Source organism: Rhinichthys klamathensis, unplaced genomic scaffold, assembly GCF_029890125.1.
Source record: "Rhinichthys klamathensis goyatoka isolate OS25496 unplaced genomic scaffold, OSU_Roscu_1.1 h1tg000014l_1, whole genome shotgun sequence".
Taxonomy (NCBI): domain Eukaryota; kingdom Metazoa; phylum Chordata; class Actinopteri; order Cypriniformes; family Leuciscidae; genus Rhinichthys; species Rhinichthys klamathensis.
In genome coordinates this window covers 671,124-695,680 of record NW_026606566.1, presented here as the reverse complement: position 1 = coordinate 695,680, position 24,557 = coordinate 671,124, and the positions used below count along the sequence as shown (strand labels likewise).

At 41.9% G+C, this 24,557-nt stretch overlaps 1 pseudogene; it reads left to right on the top strand.

The window, feature by feature from the left end:
* LOC130104679 (NACHT, LRR and PYD domains-containing protein 3-like) overlaps positions 1-23,827 on the top strand; it is a 100,582-nt pseudogene extending 76,755 nt beyond the window's left edge.
* The last annotated feature ends 730 nt before the right edge of the window (positions 23,828-24,557 follow it).

Here is a 24,557-nt window from a genome sequence, read left to right as displayed (position 1 = left end):
CGCACGCTTTGATCGGTAAAGGAGCACAGACCTCTCCCTAATCATCTCCAGCAGCCTCCGAAGCACCACCGTTTCCCTCGTAAGCTGATATTAGTATTTAAACATTCTCTGATAAAAAATGTTAAAAAAATGACACACTGTCTCTTTCTCTCATACACACACACACACACACACACACACTGTCTCTTTATCTCTCTCTCACTCATATGTAGTTATAAACTCTTTAGACTTTTAATGATTAGTGCTTTATTTTTAAAGTTTGTGGGTAAGAATAGTGTAAAAAAAATCCTTTATTTTGGGGATGGATTCCGGGAAATCTCCCTTATATTCAATGTACTATGTTGACAGCTATGGTAGAGGATGCTACTGCAGCAATATGTGATGCTCGTGACAATCTGATGTCTCGAGTGCCTTTGGGTCTCGCTCCCTGTTTTTGCCATCGATTTGTAAGTCGATCGGCTTGTTTCTCTACACTCAGTATGGCCAGTCGAGGAGCACTAGATTCATGGGACTCACCGGCTGTATGCTGAAGGCGTCCATGACGAAGCTCTGTTGTGTGTTAATTAACTTTGTTTCAAGAACTGCAATTCTTTGTAAAAGTCTGTGGCAGTTAGAGCATCAAGTAGATTTCAGAAGAGGCATTTTCTTATCCTTATGAATATAGGCAGTTGTGTTTTCTCTTCCCCGGAATGTAAGCTTTCAGTGGGAGGCTGGTCGAATAAAAGAATTCAGCTTTTTTTGTAGTAATCCAAGCGTTTAAGCACTGTGCTGATTTGCTGAAGTTAAAATTAGGTGATAAAAGGAGATAAAATATAAAAATATAAAAGCGATAGTGCAAAGCGCGGAGCAGTAATGCCTGGCTCACCAGTGGCGCCTCCAGAAATTTTTCATATGGGTGGCCAGATGGGGCCACTTAAAATCTTGGGGTGGCACACCAAAACCAGTGCATATATAACCTACACTACAAAGAAATAATATACAATTAAATTATGCTTATTTTAAATGTATTGAGCAGGCTAGGTATAACAAAATATATTGGCTTTTAATAATATTTCAGTGCTCAAACCCATGATAACATGAAAAACAGAGCGCACACAGCGTGTATGCGCATCTCGGGTGCAGAATGATGTGCTCAAAGCAACATGGTGACTCTATGTGTGCAGCGCTGCGCTGCATAAGTGCGCATTTATAAGTTCACGTCACAAAGCGAAGAAATGTCGAGCGCACAAATCCTAGTGCGATTTGTTCCTTTGTTTCAGTTTTTTATTCCAGTTATTGTTGGTTTGATGTCGATTCATAGTCCCTGTGATGTGTGTGTGATGATCTAGCAAGCACACGGTAGTGAGTCGTTTAAAACAACAACAAACTCCAACAAAATAAAGTAATTTTATGCAAATCTACAGCCTTTTATCTACAGATCATGCATTATAATGTGAATATATCATATTGGAGAGAGTTTTACCGTGCATCCAAGAGGCGCGCGCGCTGTTTGAGTATGAATGGAAAAGTGATTGACAGCCGCAGAGAAGGGAAAAGGAGTTTCCATATACTTTAATGATGTAAATAGACTTCTGTCCCTCACATTAAGCTATGGAATGACTTCAGATGACTTTGTCACCCAAACTGACGTAAAAAAAAAAAGCGGGAGGCGTGCTGTTTGTATCCCTGCTTGTCAAAACGTGGCAAAGACACATCAAAAAGCTGCTGTCACAAAATACTGTAACCATTTGGCACTTAAAAAGCACGTCACGACACATAATGCCCCGTCTTCTTTTACTAAAGAATATTTTTGACTTATTTATGAAATGCATAACTGATGCTACTAAATTTTATTCTGGCCGTTCGGGTGGCCAGTGGGGTGGCCAGGAGTCGGCCAGGGGTGGCCGTGGCCACCCCTGGCCACCCCCTGGTGGCGCCATTGTGGCTCACACTACAGGAGTTTTAGGCCGATTTATGCCCGATTTAGTTCCGATTTCGAGGAAATATCCGAGAAAATATCTTGTCGAGGACCTCGATCGGTTCCGATGTTCGGTGCAGATTATCTGGTAATGTGAGGCGTTCACAGATCGAATCTTGCACCTCCCGATCTGCTCTCACACAAATCGGGCTCGCCCCGATCATATCAAACATGTTTGATATTTATTCGAGATGAGCAAGATTGTGATTACGTCAGAACTGTTACAATAGCCAATAAGAAAGAAGTATAGGCTGTCGTGGGGAAGGAATTTCCATTGAGGTAATTTTGAGTGACTCAACAACGTGATATGCGGTATTATCTTTATTTATTTATTTATTACTAAATAAATACGTGTACGAAGACTAGTACATGTTCAGTAATGAAACCGAAACTAAAAAGCGCATTGAAACAAAGTGGAGTAAATAAGGGTCACATAATATAATAACAAAATAAGGGTCCACATAATATAATAACAGAACATAAACCTGACAATAAGCTTGTTAGACCATTGTAATATAACAGTTAGTTCAGATCCTTGAATCTCACTTTACGAGAGGCTTTCTGCTGATCAGGGCTGGACTGGGACAAAAAATCGGCCCGGGCATTTTTGGCCCAGACTGGCCCATTATATAACACAACCGAACTTTGCACGCCCTTGAATATGTATACCAACTCCTATTAAAACCACTAATGCCATAAGTGAATAGTAGTGAGTAAGAGTTTAACCGATGAAATAACTACTAAGTTGAACTATACTCCACAGTGATGAATCCTAAAGAAAGCTATAAGCTGGGATAGCAATAGCGTTTTTTTCCCACAGGTTTTTGTGAAATCTGTGGTGAGTGCACCTCTGTCCCTCTAGGGGCGTTCGGGGGCATGCTCCCCCGTAAGAAAATTTTGTGCTTTTTAATGTTAAATTCATCAATCTGGTGCACTTTGAGAGTTAAAAATAAAGAGCTCCAACCCATATTCAGTGTGCAAATTGAACAAAGAAAAACTCAAAACTCTTTTAGTTGTGATATAGTGTCTGTCTTCATTACACTACTACATAATAATAGTTATAATATTAATCCCATGGCAGTAATAGCCATATGTTGTAAAACAAATGCACTGAAAAATAAAAGCAACTTTCATAATTAGTTTCGTACTAATTTCTATACAGAGAAGCATATGATCTTTTATTTTGACGGAAACGGCATCGAGCTTTTATTTTGAAGAAAAATATGGTTTACAAACTCATTACTCATTATTGTCTCATTACAATTCGAATAAAATGCGTAATCGTCAAATATGCAGATGTGTAAATAATGCGTAACTGGGTAGTGGGTTCCTACATAGCCTAATGGTGTGTTCACACCGAACACGAATTTAATTATTTGGGCGAGTAGATTACATACAAAGTCAATGCAAAGTCGCGAATAGACGCATCATTCGCGCCCGGCGTTGCGAATGACGCGTATTGGGCGACGCGTTTGCCCCGAATGTCTTCCGTGCAAGTTGAAAAATTTGAACTCGAGCGAATGTTCAAGTGTCTAACTAAACGCGATAGACGCGTATTTGACGCTCTATTCGCGTTGGGTGTGAACACACCATAAGTGTTGTGACAGTAGCCTAGTTCTGCTTACCACTGCACTCACTCATCTCTCTCCTTATCCTCCTCACTATCCTCATCAGACACTTGAAGGGCCTTTGAAGTTTATTTTTTTGCGCTATTTCTCTGCACATTCCTTGCGTTTCTTCTCCATCGCTCTGACTATTTTGACAGATACACACTGACATTGCTCGCTCACTCAGAGCTCAAAGGGGGAGGAGTTTAAAGATGTGATTGGACCAGCCCAGTGTCAATCAAGAAAATAACCAATGGGCTGCTGATTTACGCGTTTCATCATGCGCCGGTCTGTGAGAAAAAGAAAAAAGTACGTGGACTTTTTTGTCCAATGCATTACACCGGCACAAAGATCCCAGAGCCGGCAATTAAACAAAACTAAACGCAATGGGCCGCCGATGTACGAGTTTTATGGGCCGTTCAGACAAAAAAATAAATAATTTTTTTTAAGTATGAGATACATCGGCCCACAAAGCACGTCGGCCCACCGGGCAAATGCCCGGTATGCCCGATGGCCAGTCCAGCCCTGCTGCTGATATTTCACCAGTATCGGCATTGCTCATCTCTGCGTGTTATAGACCGTCACTCAGTGCAGTTACATTGTTACGACACTAGGTGGCGACAAGGGAATGTCTTTGAGTGAGTAATTAAACTGTTCATTCAATGGAAATATAAAATAATGCAGATTCATTCTAAGATATATGTAATAAAACAAGCAGCTAATTATTTACAATATTTAATTTTAACTTTGAGCTCCACTTTATAAGGCTCAGCTGAAACGCTGAAGGTGATACGTCACTTCATTGTATTGACCAGAGCTGACGCCATTCATTAGAAATATCCTTAAATGTTAAAAGGATGATTTAAAAAAAAGATTTCGCTTTCCTTGGTCACGGCAACCTTTTCACGAATATGACTTGATATGACAGATATTTTGTTTATATCCACCTTTCCGCTTTCGATCTGTTGCGTAAGATCACGTGATCATGGTGGAATCATATCAAGGCGCTTCCTCTGGCACGATAATCTTAATAACATTGTGTAGTGTGTGATGCGTCACGATTTACAAATCTTGTAGTGTGAGCATGTTTAAGATTTGAGGGAAGACAATCTGCAAAGATTCTCCTTAAGTGTGTGCTGCAACCAGATTTCACAATCGGTTAGGATTTTAAAACTCCTGTAGTGTGAGCCAGGCATAAGCAAGAGCGTCCGAACAGTAGCTGAGCAGGAAGTTGAACAGTCACTTGTCGCCACCCAGTGGCGAAACAATGTAATCGATAGATGCGTTATTTTAAGCGCCAAGTTTCTATCAAAAGCTGATTTACTCTATTTTGATCTGTACCATAGACATCATTGTTTATATGTGAATTTTAAACTTTACTTTACCTCTATGATAATTTGAACTATTGTATCACAGAAATAATTATACTATTATGTGGTTTAAAAGACTCTTTGTGAAGCTGTTTCATGACAACTCTCTCTGAGTCAGCGGCAACGCCAACATTTAAAATGTTGCTATATAATTTTGTCAAAGGTTTAATAGATAGACGAATTTGAAGAAGTTTGTGTGAGTGTTTGAATGGAGATCAAGGTATTTTAAAGATTAATCGTGCAGCTCTACTGTCTTATCTGCAGTAGAGCTGCACTTTGCTGTCCCAACTTAATCTACTGTCTCATCTGATTCATCTGCGCATGCGCGGGCGGTGTTTGTTTGTGTTTAGAGCTCCGTCGAATTGATTCATTAATCCTTGATTTTCTTCTTTACCACTCATTTATTAACAAGCACTTTCTATTTTTATATCGTGTGAACCTATCCTCGATACTATTCCCTATAAAAAAAACAATCGGATTGCTTTGATATCGCTACTTAGATCCAACTTTGCGAATCTCGGCTACTAGCCTTTAGCCCGCTAGCATTTCACGCGTGGGCTCGCGCCTATTGACCGTCTGATTTTACACCCGTTTCACTGAAAGGATACAGGTTATATCCAGCATTCCAGTCCTAAATTAGTAGTGATATTGGTAGTATCACTGTTAATTTACTGTTCATCTGTTATAATGGCGAACATATCGGATGTGTGTCTAACGTTACCTCTGAGTGCAGGTGAGGACACATTCGAGCTGATGTCGGTGCGATTGGAACTGGAATCGGTGGAGAAACAGATCCGTGGTCTGCTGGAGAGGCAAGCCGAGCTGCGGGATCGGCGATCAGCGCTTGAAACGTCACGCGCCGATGCTCACAAGTCAGTGGTTAGTAACTTTTTGACTCCGACTTCCTCTACTCCGTGCGTTTCTCTGCCCAGGAGGACGCGATCATCTCTGGCTTCATTCACTCCGGCACCTACACAACACCATGGACCCTGGGTGATCCCACAGCGGAAGACACGAGCCAGGACCAGAGCAAGAACCTCTCCGCCCCTCCCGGTCTTCGAGATCTCCACCCGGAACCGCTTCTCCCCTCTTCACGAGTCGGAACGCGACGACGCCGTGATCATCGGCACTTCCATGGTCCGTCATGTCCGCGCTACCTCAGGTAAGGGTAAGGTGCGCACTCACTGCTTTCCTGGTGCTCGTGTTCTTGATGTCGCCGCACAGGTTCCCGAGATTCTGAACGGTGACGAGCGCGTCGGAGCCGTTGTCCTCCATGCGGGAACGAACGACATCAGGCTGCGGCAGACGGAGGTTCTGAAGAAGGACTACAGGAGCCTGATCGAGGCGGTACGCAGCACAGCGCCTGAGGCAACGATCATCGTGTCTGGACCGCTTCCCACGTACCGACTAGGACAAGAAAGGTTCAGTAGACTATTTGCTCTAAATGAATGGTTAATGTCATGGTGTAATGAACAGAAACTGCTCTTTGTAAATAATTGGAATCTGTTCTGGGAGCGACCTAGGCTCTACCGTGCTGATGGCCTGCACCCCAGCAGAATCGGAGCGGCTGTGCTGTCGGACAACATCTCCAAGACGTTGCACACCATCTGACTAGTAAGTCAAAGTCCAATTCACAGTCTTTGCTGTCCCAACTTAATTGATATAAGTAGTGTAGAACATTATATAGAAACTGTGTCTATTCCTCGTGTAGTGAGGCCAAACAATAAATCTAGTGTAGGATCTAGGAAAAATCTTATTGTAATTAAACCAGAAAATCTAAATATTAGTGAACAAAAACAATTTCTAAAACTAGGTCTTCTAAACATTAGATCGCTCACACCTAAGGCGGTTATTGTAAATGAAATGGTCACAGATAATAGCTTCGATGTACTTTGCCTTACTGAAACCTGGCTTAAACCAAATGAGTATTTCGGTCTAAATGAGTCTACTCCGCCAGGATATTGTTATAAACATGAGCCCCGTCTGATCGGTCGTGGCGGCGGTGTTGCAACAATCTATAGAGATATTCTTAATGTTACTCAGGAAACAGGTCACAGGTTTAATTCGTTTGAAGTACTTGTGCTAAATGTTACGCTCTTAGATGTAAGAAAGAAATCCCTATTATCTCTAGCCTTGGCTACTGTATATAGACCTCCAGGGCCCTACACTGATTTCCTAAAAGAGTTTGCAGACTTTCTCTCAGATCTATTGGTCAATGTCGATAAAGCAATAATTGTTGGAGATTTTAACATACACGTAGATAACACAAATGATGCGTTAGGGACTGCGTTTACAGATTTATTAAATTCCTTTGGGGTCAAGCAAAACGTCAGTGGTCCCACTCATCGTCTAAATCATACACTAGACTTAATTATATCATATGGAACCGATCCAACCGATATAGATATTATACCGCAAAGTGACGATCTCACTGATCATCACATGATAACTTGTATAATACGTACTGCTGAAATTTGTCATGTTGCGCCGCGTTATCGACCAGGCAGAACAATCCTTCCAATCACTATAGATAGATTCACAAATAGCTTACCTGATCTATCTCAGCTGCTCAGTGAACCCAAACAAACAGATGAACTAGAGGAAATGACCAGCAGTTTGAGCACCATTTTCTCTAGTACATTAGATATTGTTGCACCAATTAGATTGAAAAAGGTTAGAGAGAAAACTAAAGCACCATGGTACAATAGTACTACACATGCTATCAAGAGAGAAACTCGTAACCTAGAGCGTAAATGGAAACAAACTAATTTAGAGGTCTTTAGAATCGCGTGGAAAGACAGTGTGTCACGTTATAAAAAGGCTCTAAAAGCAGCCAGGGCAGAGCATCTCCGCAAACTAATAGAAAATAACCAAAATAATCCAAGGTTTTTATTTAACACCGTGGCTAGACTAACAAATAAACAGACATCACCAGAGCAAAATATTCCGTTACAGTATAGCTGTAATGATTTTATGAATTACTTCAATGAGAAAATAGAAAGCATCCGAAATACAATTGTAAATGTACAATCCTCTATGGTGTCTTGTGATTCAGCCTCAATTATCGTCCCTCAAGAACAACTACACCGCTTTACAACTGTAGGACAGGAAGAGCTAAATAAACTTATCATTGCATCTAAACCAACAACATGTTTATTAGATCCAATACCCACTAAACTTCTGAAAGAAGTGCTACCTGTAGTGGAAGAGCCTCTTCTTAATATTATTAACTCGTCTTTATTTTTAGGTCATGTTCCAAAAATATTCAAGCTGGCAGTAATAAAACCTCTTATTAAGAAACCGCAATTAGATCAAAATAACTTAGCAAATTACAGACCCATTTCAAATCTTCCATTTATGTCTAAAATACTAGAAAAAATTGTGTCCGCTCAATTGTGTTCTTTCTTGCAAAAAAATGAGATATATGAAAAATTTCAGTCAGGATTCAGACCGCATCATAGCACAGAAACTGCGCTAGTTAAAATTACAAATGATTTACTTTTAGCTTCTGACCAAGGCTGTATCTCAATACTAGTTCTACTCGATCTTAGCGCTGCGTTCGACACTATAGATCATAAAATACTCTTGGATCGACTACAAAACTACACTGGTGTTCAGGGACAGGCATTAAGCTGGTTCAGATCGTACTTATCGGACCGTTACCATTTTGTCTGTTTAAATGGGGAAAAATCGAAGATAACGTCAGTAGACTATGGAGTGCCGCAAGGATCGGTGTTAGGCCCTCTGCTATTCTCAATATATATGCTGCCACTTGGTAATATTATAAGAAAACATGGAATTAATTTCCACTGCTATGCTGATGACACTCAATTATATATTTCATCACGACCAGATGAAAACACTAACTTATCTAAATTGACAGAATGTCTTAAAGATATAAAATGCTGGATGACGTGTAATTTCCTGCTACTAAATCCAGATAAAACTGAGGTATTACTTATTGGTCCAAAAAACTACCCACAAAATCTCTTACAATACAACTTTAATATAGAAGGATGTCCTGTTACCCTATCGACTACAGTAAAAGACCTGGGTGTTATACTAGACCGCAACTTGTCTTTCGAAAATCATATTTCGTATGTTACAAGAACAGCCTTTTTCCACCTTAGAAACATTGCTAAATTACGTAACATGCTATCAGTTTCTGATGCAGAGAAGTTAGTTCATGCATTCATGACCTCGAGACTAGATTACTGTAATGCTTTATTAGCTGGTTGTCCTGCATCTTCAATAAACAAGCTAGTTAGTTAGTCCAAAATGCAGCCGCTAGAGTTCTTACTAGGTCAAGAAAATATGATCATATAACACCGATTCTATCATCTCTGCACTGGTTACCTATCAAGTTCCGTATCAATTACAAAGTACTATTACTGACCTATAAAGCCCTAAATGGTTTAGCTCCTGTGTATTTAATGGACCTTCTATCGCCCTACAATCCATCGCGTTCTTTAAGATCCCGAAATTCGAGGCTTCTGGTCATTCCTAGGAAATCTAAGTCCACTAAAGGAGGGAGGGCGTTCTCACATTTAGCTCCTAAACTCTGGAATAGCCTTCCTGATACTGTTCGTGGCTCAGACTCGCTCTCCCAGTTCAAAACTAGATTAAAGACGCATCTCTTCAGCCAAGCATTCACATAATGCTTACCTTTTATACCACTGTTGAATCAGATCGACTGCATTAATATTATGAACAGCAGCTACGCTAATTATTTCCCATCTGCTTTTCTGCTGTTATCTCGGGACGCTAGTCCCGAGGTAAATAGCGTTCGTCAGCTCCAGTTTGTATCCAGCCTCTCACGGAGACTTCAGACGCTCCAACACCTGCGATGAGATGACTAAACGCCTATGAAGAGACGACTCGACGCCTGTGAAGAGACGACTCAACGCCGGCGATATGTTATGCCCTAAATTAATACATGATGATTAACTAACTATATTATTCTATGTACATTTCTGAAATGTACTTTCTGTAAAGCTGCTTTGAAACAATATGTATTGTGAAAAGCGCTATACAAATAAATTTGAATTGAATTGAATTGAATTGAATTATCTCTCTCTCAGCATATGAGTAGTGCAAAGGCTTTTCAGTCCATTCAGTCTCACGTCGCTCCCAAGCGTCCACTTGAAATGGATATTACGACACTCATAGATAACAACACATTTCATCCTCTGTTGAAGCAAAAGTGGCTAACTTCTGTCAACCTCATCTATAAGCAAGGACAAAAATAAAGCAATTTAATGTTAATCAATATCGATTCTGGAATAAAAAAAATCCCTTTTAAAATGATAAACAAAAAAATCATGATAGTTTGTTGAATCAATTTTTTTCTCCCAGTCCTAACACACTCACACACGTTCCTTAAAATGTTTACTCACACACGTTCTTTAAAATGTTTACTCACACACGTTCCTTAAAATGTTTATAAATATATTAAGCACACACACGTTAGGTTTCCATGTTTTATACTGTACAAACTGTATATTCAATCCCCTAATCCTAACTGATGTATTTCAAAAACATGTACTAATGAGTTTTTTGTATATATTTCATATTGACATTATAATGTTTTTTTGTTTTTTTTAAGTGGTCATGTTTATCTCTGGAATAGGCTTAATGTGTGTTATTGTTCTCTACAGGTTGTGTGCTTGTGGTGTCACAGATGAAGGTTGTGCTGCTGTGGTTTCAGCTCTGAGATCAAACCCCTCACACCTGAGAACACTGAATCTGTCTGAGAATAAAATAGGAGACTCAGGAGTGAAGCTGTTTTCTGCTGGACTGGCGAATCCTCACTGTAATCTGGAGATACTGTGGTAAAATCATCTCTACCATAAATACTATTAACCCTCTGGGGTCTAAGGTGTTTTTGGGGTCCTTGAGATGTTTTGACATACTCTGACATTTGTGTTTTTTTCAGTTGCTTATAAACATATTAATGCCACAGGTGTAATTACACTCTATTTAGCACAAACAGGGCTACCATAATATGGGAGCAACATGCATGTACAAGTTTGTATTTTTGAGAGAATAATGTTTATGCATGGTTATTGAAAAAACTAAAAATTAAAGTTTCTGAAATAAGGCCACAAACACATAGTTAATATGCGTCCACAATACTTTTGACTAATGGATGTTGTCGCCTACAGTTTTTGCTTCAAAATGATCTGAAAATCATCCTGCCTAATCATTCACATAACACAATACATTGATCTAAATTTTGTAAGAAACTTTTTATTTGGAAAGGCAATATGCGTGGGGGCGTGAATGATCATGAATAATGATGTTATTCACACCTGAGAAGACAATGAACTGCATAATGAGCTGCAAAATGAGCCCCTCATTCAGGTGTGTCAAACAAGAAAGAGTGCGAGGACGAAAAAAAAAAAATATATATAATCCAAATATAAATAAAAGTCAAAAGCATATTTTTAGTCATACCTGGAAACAAATCCTGTTCAAATTGGCTATATGGGCCATTATACAGTATTGGTTCAAAGTTAGAGTTGGAAACATCTATAAAAAAAAAATAGACACACACACATTCCTTAAAATGTTTACAAATACATTAATCACACACACACACACACACACACACACACACACACACACACACACACGTTCTTTAAAATGTTTACAAATACATTCAAAATTAAAGCACTTTCACACTCACACGCACGTTGGGTTTCCATGTTTTATGTGGACTTTCCATAGAAATAATGACTTTTATACTGTACAAATTCTATATTCAATCCCCTAATCCTAACTGATGTATTTTTCACAATGTGAACTAACGAGTATTTGTATATATTTAATATTGACAGCATTATGTTATTGTATTTGTTTTAAGTGGTCATGTTTATCTTTGGATATAGGATTAATGTGCGTCTTTGTTCTCTACAGGTTGGATGATTGTGGTGTCACAGATGAAGGTTGTGTTGCTCTGGCTTCAGCTCTGAGATCAAACCCCTCACACCTGAGAGAACTGAGTCTGTCTGAGAATAAACTCACTCCTGTAGACTCAGGAGTGAAGTTGCTGAAGGATCTGAAGAATGATCCACATTATAAACTGGAGACACTATGGTAGGTATAGTTTTTGGAGTGTTCTGGAGTTCTTAGACGGAGGATGTGCAGACTCCCGGACGGAGTAGGCTGTGCTGGCGACCAGGGCTCTAACTCTAACTTCGAACCAATTCTGTAGGATGACCCATATAGCCTATTTGAACAGGATTTGTTTTCAGGTATGATTATGTACTGAAAATGTGCCTTTGACTTTCATTTATAAAAAGAGGATGAGGATGATATGTCACCCACACACGACCTGCCTGAAACGCCAACGATAGCATAATTGTTCTTTCTGGCTCTTGAAAAGAAAAGAAAAAGATCTTATATTCCTGCAGTGATCTACCCGGTGTAATAAATCGTAATTTCTTTGTAGCATTTGTTCCATCTGGAACAATTTTATTAAGAAATCAAAAATAGCTATCAGTACCACAGAATTATGACAAACATTAAAGCGTGAGATAGCTATAGCACGCAGAGGAAATGTTATATTCTGTATCTTTATTTATCTCGAGTTTTATTTCTTTGTTTACTATTTAATTATTTTAAAATTCATTTTATAACACTTTGTTAAAACTGTAGTTAAAATATTATTTCCTGCGAATTTAATTCCTGTGGGTTATCCAAAATCAAAATTTTGGGATTTAATGTCGCTTCAGATTTGGTTTCTGTGGCGCTTTTTCTGTGTAAAGACTGAGATTTGGGTTGTTTGTTATTAACTGATATTAAATTTGTAGTGAGTGTAATGATCATTTCTGCTGGTTCTGTATCAGCTGTCTATTGTGTGAAAGTGATATTTTATGTGCTTTTGATTTTGTAAAGTGACTTTCAGCATCAGATAGAAGCTATATTATCATGTTTGAGAATGAATTAATATAGATTATCTAGTTAGTTTTCTTATGAAAAGATGTGAAATACATAATATCTCACTGCTTATGTGACTGTTTGTATTGGCTATCAGAAGACAGTCTGATCTTCTGATGATCATCTGATGGTGAATGAGGATCCACTACAGAGACTCAGTCAACAGAATCAACAGGGACTGAAGATACAGTGACTTCACTGTTATAAATTAAGACTTAATTTAGATATTAACAATCTTCTGACAGACCTGATGAGGCGGCAGTGAAACACCTTTTATTTCACAGCAAAATACAGTTTCTCATTCATAGATTAACCATTTTATTTGTATAAACGCACAGTATAAACTCAAAAAGCTCTGAGTTTTGATGGTTTGATGGAAAAGCTCTGAATGTTTTTGTGGTATCAGCAGAGGGAGACAAAGACTAATGGAAGATTAATTTTTCATAATTATGAGGGGGGAAAACAGTTCAAGCTCACTTTTAGAAAACAATCAATGGAAGCTTGAGTTTATACATCATGTTTTTAATCATAGTTGTATTACATTTGTATTGATGCATTAAATGGGTCATATGATGCGTTTTCATGTTTTTCTTTAGTGTGTTATGTTGCTGTTTGTGCATGTATAAGATCTGCAAAGATCTTACAAAGCTCAAAGTGTCCTACAAAAAGATTTATTGTATTTAATGCCTGGTACACACTATTATTTTGCGCTGTTCCAGACGAAAGATGAGCCTCGTGAAACAATCGTGGAGATTTCTGTGGTCGTGGCTCCTAAACTATGTTTTGATCAAAGATAGCCTGTGATCATTTACGTCATGATCATCTCACAGTGGGTGCTTCTCAATATCCCTCCTCATCTCCTCGATCCTCCGTCCTCCATCCTATGACCCGGAAACCGATTGAGCTCAGCCATCTTGAAGGACATCTCAATTCTCTAATTGCACCGCGAGGAGGCGAGGATCGAGGAGTGAGGAGGCTTCCAGAGGAGCTATGAGCGAGGATGCACAGTTGCATGCTTTGCGGAAGAGTTTTATCGACTAAATGTGACGCACGTATAAATTCTCCTCCCCCTTCACGTCGGTCACAATCATTTTAATTTATACTTTACCATTGCATTTTATATAAAGCACACATCTCACATATTTCAACAGGGTATCTTGCTTTATTATTATTTATTACTAATTTCTTAAATAACCAAACTTCAACAACATAAGGGCAGATCCTTTGTGCGCTGCTGATGACGCAGTGAAGTGACGCTCGAGTGATCAAGTATTCCAAAGTATATAAAAAAACTTTCATTCGATTCCTCGGTCCTCATTTTCTTTCCTTGCAACCTTCCCTCGCATCCTGCAGGGGGTGGAGCTGAGACACGAGGAAAGTAAACGAGGATGCACAAATAAGAATTGACCCTTCGCTAAGCCACGCCCGAAAACCGCCACTGGCCAATCGTGTCTTAGCAACCGTAACTATGGATTGTGCAAATCTGATACCCGGTATCCTAAAAGTTTGGACGGGGGAGTGGAATTTTTTTCCTTCCCGATAATCTAAAAGCCAAGGGGAGAAATGCCGGGCGTGGATCAAGCAGTGTGTGAGACCCCATTCACAACTACATGTCCACAGGATTAACAAAAACACCTATTGCTTGGAAGTTGGAAATATGACGGTTCTTTGTTCATAATGCATATATTTTAACGTAAAATAAGACGATTAAAGACAAGATGGAGGCTCACTGACATACTTTAAAATATATTTCTGCATTTTGTTAATCGACGGCCTACTACCCCTGACTGAGTAACGTTAACTTTAACCCAATTTATAATTATTCGATTATTTTCACATCACTTACCCTGCTGTGCACGAACATAGCTGTTCCTCAATTTGTGTGTTTCCCATTTGAATGGTCAGCGTATGAGGCGGCTGCTGCTTGCGGTGGGACTATAGGCTTTAGCTTCAATTTTTATGAAATTATTCTCTAATCGGTTGCATATTATGTCGTGGATATATCCCTCGAATGCATACTACAGTCCCTTTTTGTCTTGCTCTCTCAGATATTTCACATGTTCGCCAAAAATTACTAATTATCTCATTGGGAATGTCGGACACCGGTGCATACACACTGTAATAGACGTGCCAGGCACGAAAGCTTGACAGGCGTAGCAACAGTAACTAGGGAGGGCGGGGCTTAGCAAAGGGTCAATTGAGAAGCACCCAGTGTGTTGCTGCTACGACCTACATCTACCAGAGCCATAGAGAGAAAGAGTTGCGACACTCTTTGATGTCGCTGCGACGTCTGTCACGTGGTTCATGTAAGTCCCAATAGTTCCAAAACATACGCGGGCTGTTATGTTCTTCTATGGGACAGACAGCAGCGATTGCATTTTTGAACGGTAAATATAAAATAAAACACACAACCAAGTACTTTTTCAGCTGTTATTGCATTTTGTTAATGTCAGTTTTGCATTTGGAGAGGCAGGGTGACAACGAAATAGTGTATATTACTTAGATAAGTTTCAGGCAATTTTTTTTGGAGGGAAAAGTGCTCGCATGGGTAGTAGCACTGGCTTTAGCGGCTCTAACTTAACTTTTCCATATTAATCAGATGATGGACGTCTCATGATATTTATTTTATCACAACTGGGCTGTATTAGGCCATTGATTCCCGTGATTTTGCTTATAAATTACAATTCAGCCATTAGCCTACCTTCGTGATCACGCAGAGGTCTGCCGTGGCGGTCCATTCAGAATTCGCTAGAAGCTAGCTCACTTCTGATGAAAGTGGCCACCCTCAGGATCACACCGTGAAACATAATCATGTTAAGACTAAGAATATAATTTTAAGATTAAGCCATACACATTATCAAAACTATAACAGATTAAAAACGAATTTACGCTTGAAAAAATTGGTTGGAACAATCAAGATAAAATATAAATAATTACGCTGTGCATATACAAATGAAGACCAGTATAAGCATCGCAAAGGGCCTCTGATACAATATAGACAGTTGACAATTCAAAAGAAGTCGATATTTCAGCAACTTACCTCTGAAACAACTCGACGCGCAGCAATGTAAGTGAATGGGGTCCAACAGCCAAATGCCAGTGTTTGGAACTAATCCGAGCTCCATATCCAGGAAGTAGGCGGTGAAAAGCGCCGCCATTTTTTTACAACGGAGGTCTATGGGAGTGTCGCAACTCTTTCTCTCTATGGCTCTGACATCTACTGACTAGCCAATAAAAATGCATCATGAAAAGGCATCTTGATCAATGCGTCATGGCGCTAAAACTTAAAACTACTTTCCTTAACTCTCTGGGGTCGGCGGTCTCGCCGGCGATACCAGCTCACTTTTTTCCTTATCAGTGCAAAAGAGACTCAAATTACACTGTTAATTTTGATCTTACATTTAAGTGTTGTACATCATTCGATCCTGTTAAGTTTGTATTTTTTTTGTGGAACCTCATAATAAAAACAAAGTGTTGTGCTTTTCGCCTAATAAAGAAAAATAAACATGATGCGCATTCTGCGTGTCAGTGAAGTCCATTCTGAAACGCGTCCGAAAAATCATCTGTAACTCTGCAAATACTCAGTCAAACAGGTACACAGGCACACAGGCATGAAGCCTGAATTATCTTCTTTTAAATGAAGTAATTTATATTAAAAAAAAATTTGTACGAAAAGAGAGAGATGATAGTCGTTCTCGTCTCAGCTCATTAAAGTTAATTTGACCACGCCCACGGAGCGCGCTCTATTCAAACACAAATGCTCTGAGGCGATCCACGCCCACATCAGCTGGATAACCCACCGAAAGAGACTCAGATTTACGACGCTGTGAGGAATAATAGTACTATCTTAATAATAATCCTGGAAAAAATGACCTCAGAAGTAGGCTACAGGTAGTTTCATTTGGAGGAGCAACGGATCCAGCCGAGGAAATAGGTACATTCTTTATTTTCAAGTGCTTTGTGCTAATCGCGATATGGAATAGTGTCTGTAAACAAAAAGACTGTTTGAATCGCGTTTTTGTGTGAATGAATGAACAGCTTTTACCTAACTATATTCCAATACTGAGATGAGTAAAAATCGACTGAAATATGTTGAAATAAAATATTTTTGTATAAGCAACGTATTAAACTGCAAATTAACATTTATATGTCCTAATCATAAAAACGATATGTTACATATGAAAGACAAGATGTCGTTTTTACTGTAAAATACTGCCACATCAAATAAGCTTGTTTGCTAAGATGTTATTATAGTGTTTGTTCGAAAGCTATATTCAAACTAATTAATCCGCAACTGTGAAATATGTATGATAAAATGTATACTTTAGTATATAATACAAAGAAAGATTACATTTGAAATATAGTTAAAATTTGAATTGTTGTTGTAATTGTAACCTTTTTATTAAAATAGCAAAAATATATGTAGGCTACATATAAATAAATCTTAGGTAAATCTTAAAAGCTCAATATAAGCCTCCTCTTTAAATTATTTGTATTGTGTTTTATTAGTGACACATTTGGGATACATTCCCAAACTTTTGTTACGGTTGGTGTAGGCAGAGGAAGACGAGGAGATCAGGATTTCCAAAAACAATAGACTTTACTTTAAATAAAGCAAAACAACAAACGGATACAGACAGGCAGACGGGCAGAGGATAACACACCTAACATCAACGTTACATAAACGAGAACCGACAAGGAGTGAGGGAGAACACAGGGTTTACATACACAGAGAACAGATTAGGGAAACAAGGCACAGCTGGGGCAAATGAACTAGACACAGGTGAATAAACTAAACACTAACGAGGAGCGGGAAACTGGAAACAGGACTGAACCAAATACACAAAGAACGGGGGAAACACAGGACATACATGTAACATTAGCTCCCCCTCCTGCAAGGCGCGTCCTCGCGCCGAGTAACATCAATAAGGGTGGGGGGGTGGGCGCCCTGGAGGCTGACGAGGGAGCAGGACATGCAGGAGGCCAGGGCGGAGCAGGACGTGCAGGAGGCCAGGGCGGAGCAGGACGTGCAGGAGGCCAGGGCGGAGCAGGACGTGCAGGAGGCCAGGGCGGAGCAGGACGTGCAGGAGGCCAGGGTGGAGACTTTCCCTCGGGTGGCCAGGGTGGAGACTTTCCCTCGGGTGGCCAGGGTGGAGAGGCCACTTCAGGTGGCCAGGGTGGAGAGGCCACTTCAGGTGGCCAGGGTGGAGAGGCCACTTCAGGTGGCCAGGGTGGAGAGGCCACTTCAGGTGGCCAGGGTGGCTTATATCCCCCCCCCAAAATTTTCTTGGGGGGAGTGACGGGTTCAGAGACAGGCTTGGGGGAACTGGACGGGACCAGCGGAGAAGGCACGGGAGGACTGGACGGGACCAGCGGAGAAGGCTCGGGAGGACTGGACGGGACCAGCAGAGAAGGCTCGGGCTCGGCAGGCGCGCAGGGAAGCTCCGGCTCGGCAGGCATGCGGGGAAGCTCCGGCTCGGCAGGCGTGCAGGGAAGCTCTGGCTCGGCAGGCGTGCAGGGAAGCTCAGGCTCGGCAGGGCTGCAGGGAAGCTCAGGCTCGGCAGGGCTGCAGGGAAGCTCAGGCTCGGCAGGGCTGCAGGGAAGCTCAGGCTCGGCAGGGCTGCAGGGAAGCTCAGGCTCGGCAGGGCTGCAGGGAAGCTCAGGCTCGGCAGGGCTGCAGGGAAGCTCAGGCTCGGCAGGGCTGCAGGGAAGCTCAGGCTCGGCAGGGCTGCAGGGAAGCTCAGGCTCGGCAGGGCTGCAGGGAAGCTCAGGCTCGGCAGGGCTGCAGGGAAGCTCAGGCTCGGCAGGGCTGCAGGGAAGCTCAGGCTCGGCAGGGCTGCAGGGAAGCTCAGGCTCGGCAGGGCTGGACGTGACCAGCCGTGCGGGCTTGGCTGGGCTGGACGGAACCAGCGATGAGGGCTTGGCTGGGCTGGACGGAACCAGCGGTGCGGGCTTGGCTGGGCTGGACGGAATCAGTGGTGCGGGCTTGGCTGGGCTGGATGGAACCGGCTGTGAAGGCTCGGCTGGGCTGGACGGAACCAGCGGAGAAGGCTCGGGAGGACTGGATGCATGGGCCAGAACTGATGTGTGTGTAGCCCACACACACAAAATCGCTGCAGACATCACCATCAATGCAGTCTCCTCTTGAGTGGACTTACGTGTGGTGTGCTTAGTCTCTGGCGGATAGGCGTGCTCCAGTAGTGAAGGCGGCTCAGGCTCTGGCGGGCAGACGACGGGCTCAGGCTCTGGCGGGCAGGCGACGGGCTCAGGCTCTGGCGGGCAGGCGACAGGCTCAGGCTCTGGCGGGCAGGCGACGGGCTCAGGCTCTGGCGGGCAGGCGACGGGCTCAGGCTCTGGCGGGCAGGCGACGGGCTCAGGCTCTGGCGGGCAGGCGACGGGCTCAGGCTCTGGCGGGCAGGCGACGGGCTCAGGCTCTGGCGGGCAGGCGACGGGCTCACTACTGGACGGGATCGGCGGAGAAGGCTCTGGAACGATGCCCCATTTGGCAGCATGTGCTGACATCAACGGGGGATCGGCCATGCTGGAAACCAGTCCCGATTTCCCATAGACCGATCTGGGGGCTGGACTGATAGTGGGCGTGACGTAGAGAAACTCTGGAAGGGTGCTGGCGAGATCCTCTTCTCCAGAGCATACTGTGAATGTAGAATTACAGCACACCAGCACCCATTCCACAAAGGCGGCAAAATCATCCCGTGGACCTTCTCCGGATAACTGCGCTCTGCACGAGCCGTTTAGACTCACCAGATAGAATGTGCAGAGGCAGTAGTCCGGGTAGTGAGTCAAATACGCCGTCTCAAGAAAGGTCTGGGTGTGGTCCTCCAAAGTTTGATCCCCCTGTTCGAGACATAGGAGGCGAACAGCGGGGATAGTCATCTTACGGTCGGTTCTTCTGTTACGGTTGGTGTAGGCAGAGGAAGACGAGGAGATCAGGATTTCCAAAAACAATAGACTTTACTTTAAATAAAGCAAAACAACAAACGGATACAGACAGGCAGACGGGCAGAGGATAACACACCTAACATCAACGTTACATAAACGAGAACCGACAAGGAGTGAGGGAGAACACAGGGTTTACATACACAGAGAACAGATTAGGGAAACAAGGCACAGCTGGGGCAAATGAACTAGACACAGGTGAATAAACTAAACACTAACGAGGAGCGGGAAACTGGAAACAGGACTGAACCAAATACACAAAGAACGGGGGAAACACAGGACATACATGTAACAACTTTCTGTAAAAACAGTATGATAATTAACTGCACAATTACTAGAAATTTTTACATTTGATATTATACAATTTGCAAGCACAATTTGAAAAATAAATAAATAAATAATTGGAACTGTGAACCAATTTTGTATTATATAGGCCTATATATATATATATATATATACACTCACCGGCCACTTTATTAGGTACACCTGTCCAACTGCTCGTTAACACTTAATTTCTAAGCAGCCAATCACATGGCGGCAACTCAGTGCATTTAGGCATGTAGACATGGTCAAGACAATCTCCTGCAGTTCAAACCGAGCATCAGTATGGGGAAGAAAGGTGATTTGAGTGACTTTGAACGTGGCATGATTGTTGGTGCCAGAAGGGCTGGTCTGAGTATTTCAGAAACTGCTAATCTACTGGGATTTTCACGCACAACCATCTCTAGGGTTTACAGAGAATGGTCCGAAAAAGAAAAAACATCCAGTGAGCGGCAGTTCTGTGGGCGGAAATGCCTTGTTGATGCCAGAGGTCAGAGGAGAATGGCCAGACTGGTTCGAGCTGATAGAAGGGCAACAGTGACTGAAATAACCACTCGTTACAACCGAGGTATGCAGCAAAGCATTTGTGAAGCCACAACACGCACAACCTTGAGGCGGATGGGCTACAACAGCAGAAGACTCCACCGGGTACCACTCATCTCCACTACAAATAGGAAAAAGAGGCTACAATTTGCAAGAGCTCACCAAACTTGAACAGTTGAAGACTGAAAAAATGTTGCCTGGTCTGATGAGTCTCGATTTCTGTTGAGACATTCAGATGTTAGAGTCAGAATTTGGCGTAAACAGAATGAGAACATGGAACCATCATGCCTTGTTACCACTGTGCAGGCTGGTGGTGGTGGTGTAATGGTGTGGGGAATGTTTTCCTGGCACACTTTAGGCCCCTTAGTGCCAATTGGGCATCGTTTAAATGCCACGGCCTACCTGAGCATTGTTTCTGACCATGTCCATCCCTTTATGGCCACCATGTACCCATCCTCTGATGGCTACTTCCACCATGTCACAAAGCTCTAATCATTTCAAATTGGTTTCTTGAACATGACAATGAGTTCACTGTACTAAAATGGCCTCCACAGTCACCAGATCTCAACCCAATAGAGCATCTTTGGGATGTGGTGGAACGGGAGATTCGCATCATGGATGTGCAGCCGACAAATCTGCGGCAACTGTGTGATGCCATCATGTCAATATGGACCAAACTCCCTGAGGAATGCTTCCAGCACCTTGTTGAATCTATGCCACGAAGAATTGAGGCAGTTCTGAAGGCAAAAGGGGGTCCAACCCGTTACTAGCATGGGGTACCTAATAAAGTGGCCGGTGAGTGTATATATATATATATATATTGTCATTGCATTCTTGTGGCTCAGTGACACACCTGAATGAAAGGGTCATTAGTATGCAGCTCCATTATGCGCTCATTATGCGGGCCCATTGTCTTCTCAGGTGTGAATCACAGCAGGTCACACCCCTGCGCATATTGCCTTTCCAAACAAAAAGTGTCATTTTTAAATTTAAACCAATCTATTGTTTTATGTGAATGATAAGGCAGGATGATTTTCAGATCATTTTGAAGAAAAAACTCTAGGCGACAACATCCATTAGTCAAAAGTCTTGTGGACAGATATTTAGTATGTGTTTTGTGGCCTTATTTCAGAAACTTTAAGTTTAAGTTTTTTCAATAACCACGCATAAACAATATTCTCTCAAAAATACAAAAACATGTTGATAACACATTATGGTAGCCCTGTGTGTGCTAAATAGAGTGTAATTACACCTTTGCCAGTAATATGTTTATAAGCAACTGAAAAAAGCACAAATGTCAGAGTATGTCAAAACATCTCAAGGACCCCAAAAACACCTTGGACCCCAGAGGGTTAAGCTCCATTTGCCAAGTTCACCTCTTTTCCCTAGTCACTGGACTAAACAGCCTCAGCCAAAAAACCATGAGACATGAACTATTTTTGGAAGCTGAAACTTGCGATTATGGTAAGGGGAGTTACATTTCCGACACATGCTTGAGGTGTTCGGCCAATCACAACGCACTGGGTCAGCTGGCCAATCAGAGCACACTACGTTTTTCAGAAGGAGGGGCTTTGTAGAAATCAACTACTATAGGAACAACAGTAGCTATAATAATGTACAGTATGTTAATAAATAATGTGTTTTGAACATTAAAGCATGGTAATATATTTTATCACACCAAATACACAAAATAATGATGTTTGAAAATAGCGTCATATGACTCCTTTAAAATAGCATGATTGGGGCAGTTTAAGACACTTGAGCTTGTGTTCATGCAGTGGTTCACAAGTGTCTGATCATCTGTCAGTTCCAGTGAAGGTGCAGCAGTCGAGACTCTCTCAGCTGATCTCAGATCAGATCAATTCTGAATTTTCTTCATTATTCAGTTTAATTGTGTATTTAAATTGGAAAATGCTGTTGTATTCACACTGCCCCAACAAACATCAAATTGCGTGTGGTTGTGCGCTTTAAAGGCAGTGACAAAAAAAAATGTGTCTAGCCCTGCTTGATGCTATTTGATAAATAAAGCATATATTAAACATGTTAATGTTTTAAAATGACATCTTTTCAATTCAATTCAACAGTAACTTGTGATCATTTCTCAACATTTATTAAATTACAGTTGTCAGCATAAACTGGTTAACTCTTAACTCTTAGATGCTGGAAAACTGTCATAACTGGCTTGTGGCGGCCAAGCGTTCATAGCGACGTCGCTTTTTGATCCTTTGATGTCAGCAGTGGCGGCTGGTGATGGAAAAAGTAGGTACAATGTGGTTTTAAAATTTTTATTTTAACAATTAAACAATTGCTGCTGTTTATTTATTACATTAACACCAAAGTAACAGCTCAAAAACAAATAGCAATTTGCCAATTTGAGATACATTGGAAACCAAGTCATACAAGGTGAACTTCTAATTGCTGTAATTTGCATGAAGTTAAATAGTCGCTGTTATAACATGGAGTAACCACTAGATGGCGAAGACTGTAAATTAATTGGAAGGGTGAGAAAGTCAATAAAAAATGCTACATTGTCTCCAGTGTTCACATGAGTCAATCATGAATCTTATCCTACAGCATAAGATTCCTACCTCTAAGGCAGACACACAAAAAAAAAAATCTAAATCCTCCAAGCACTCAGCATCTCCTCTGCTCCTCCAGAGACACAACAGCATCTCCACTGCTCCTCCAGAGACACACCAGCATCTCCTCTGCTCCTCCAGAGACACAACAGCATCTCCTCTGCTCCTCCAGAGACACAACAGCATCTCCTCTGCTCCTCCAGAGACACAACACCATCTCCACTGCTCCTCCAGAGACACAACAGCATCTCCTCTGCTCCTCCAGAGACACAACAGCATCTCCACTGCTCCTCCAGAGACACAACACCATCTCCACTGCTCCTCCAGAGACACAACAGCATCTCCTCTGCTCCTCCAGAGACACAACAGCATCTCCTCTGCTCCTCCAGAGACACAACAGCATCTCCACTGCTCCTCCAGAGACACAACAGCATCTCCTCTGCTCCTCCAGACACACAACAGCATCTCCTCTGCTCCTCCAGAGACACAACAGCATCTCCTCTGCTCCTCCAGAGACACAACAGCATCTCCACTGCTCCTCCAAGTACTTAGGATCTCCTCTGCTCCTCCAGAGAGACAACAGCATCTCCACTGCTCCTCCAAGCACTCAGCATCTCCTCTGCTCTTCCGGAGACACAACAGCATCTCCACTGCTCCTCCAGAGACACAACAGCATATCCACTGCTCCTCCAGAGACACAACAGCATCTCCACTGCTCCTCCAAGCACTCAGCATCTGAAGTACTGATACTGAAGGGTCAAGATTTGTCTTCTTAAGTAGCGGCCTGACCACAGCATGTTTAAATGCAGCTGGGACACAACCTAGACTAAGACAAGAATTAATTAAAGTGAGTAAACTCGACCCAATGGCGCAATTAAAAACTTCCTTCACTATCCTGGCTGGGACAATGTCTAACGGACAGTAGGTGGGTTTCATGTGTTGCACTACCTCAGAAAGCAGCGCAAACGAAACTGGCTTAAAATCCTCAAAAACAGCAGAGAGCAGAAGCAGCAGGTACAAACACATTAAAATTAGCACTGCAGTTTTGCCTGACAGATGCTACCTTGTCAGTAAAATAACCGAGAAATTTCTCACATGTACTAATTTAAATCTCTGTCTGATCTGAGGTACATGGATTCAACACAGAGTTAATGGTATTAAATAAAACTCTAGGTTCATGGCAACTGCTAGTTATGACCGAAGAAAGATCTTCGCATCTTCGCCACCTTCACAGCCCTCTGGTATGCGACTAGGCTGTCCTCCAATTGGTGTTCTTTACCTG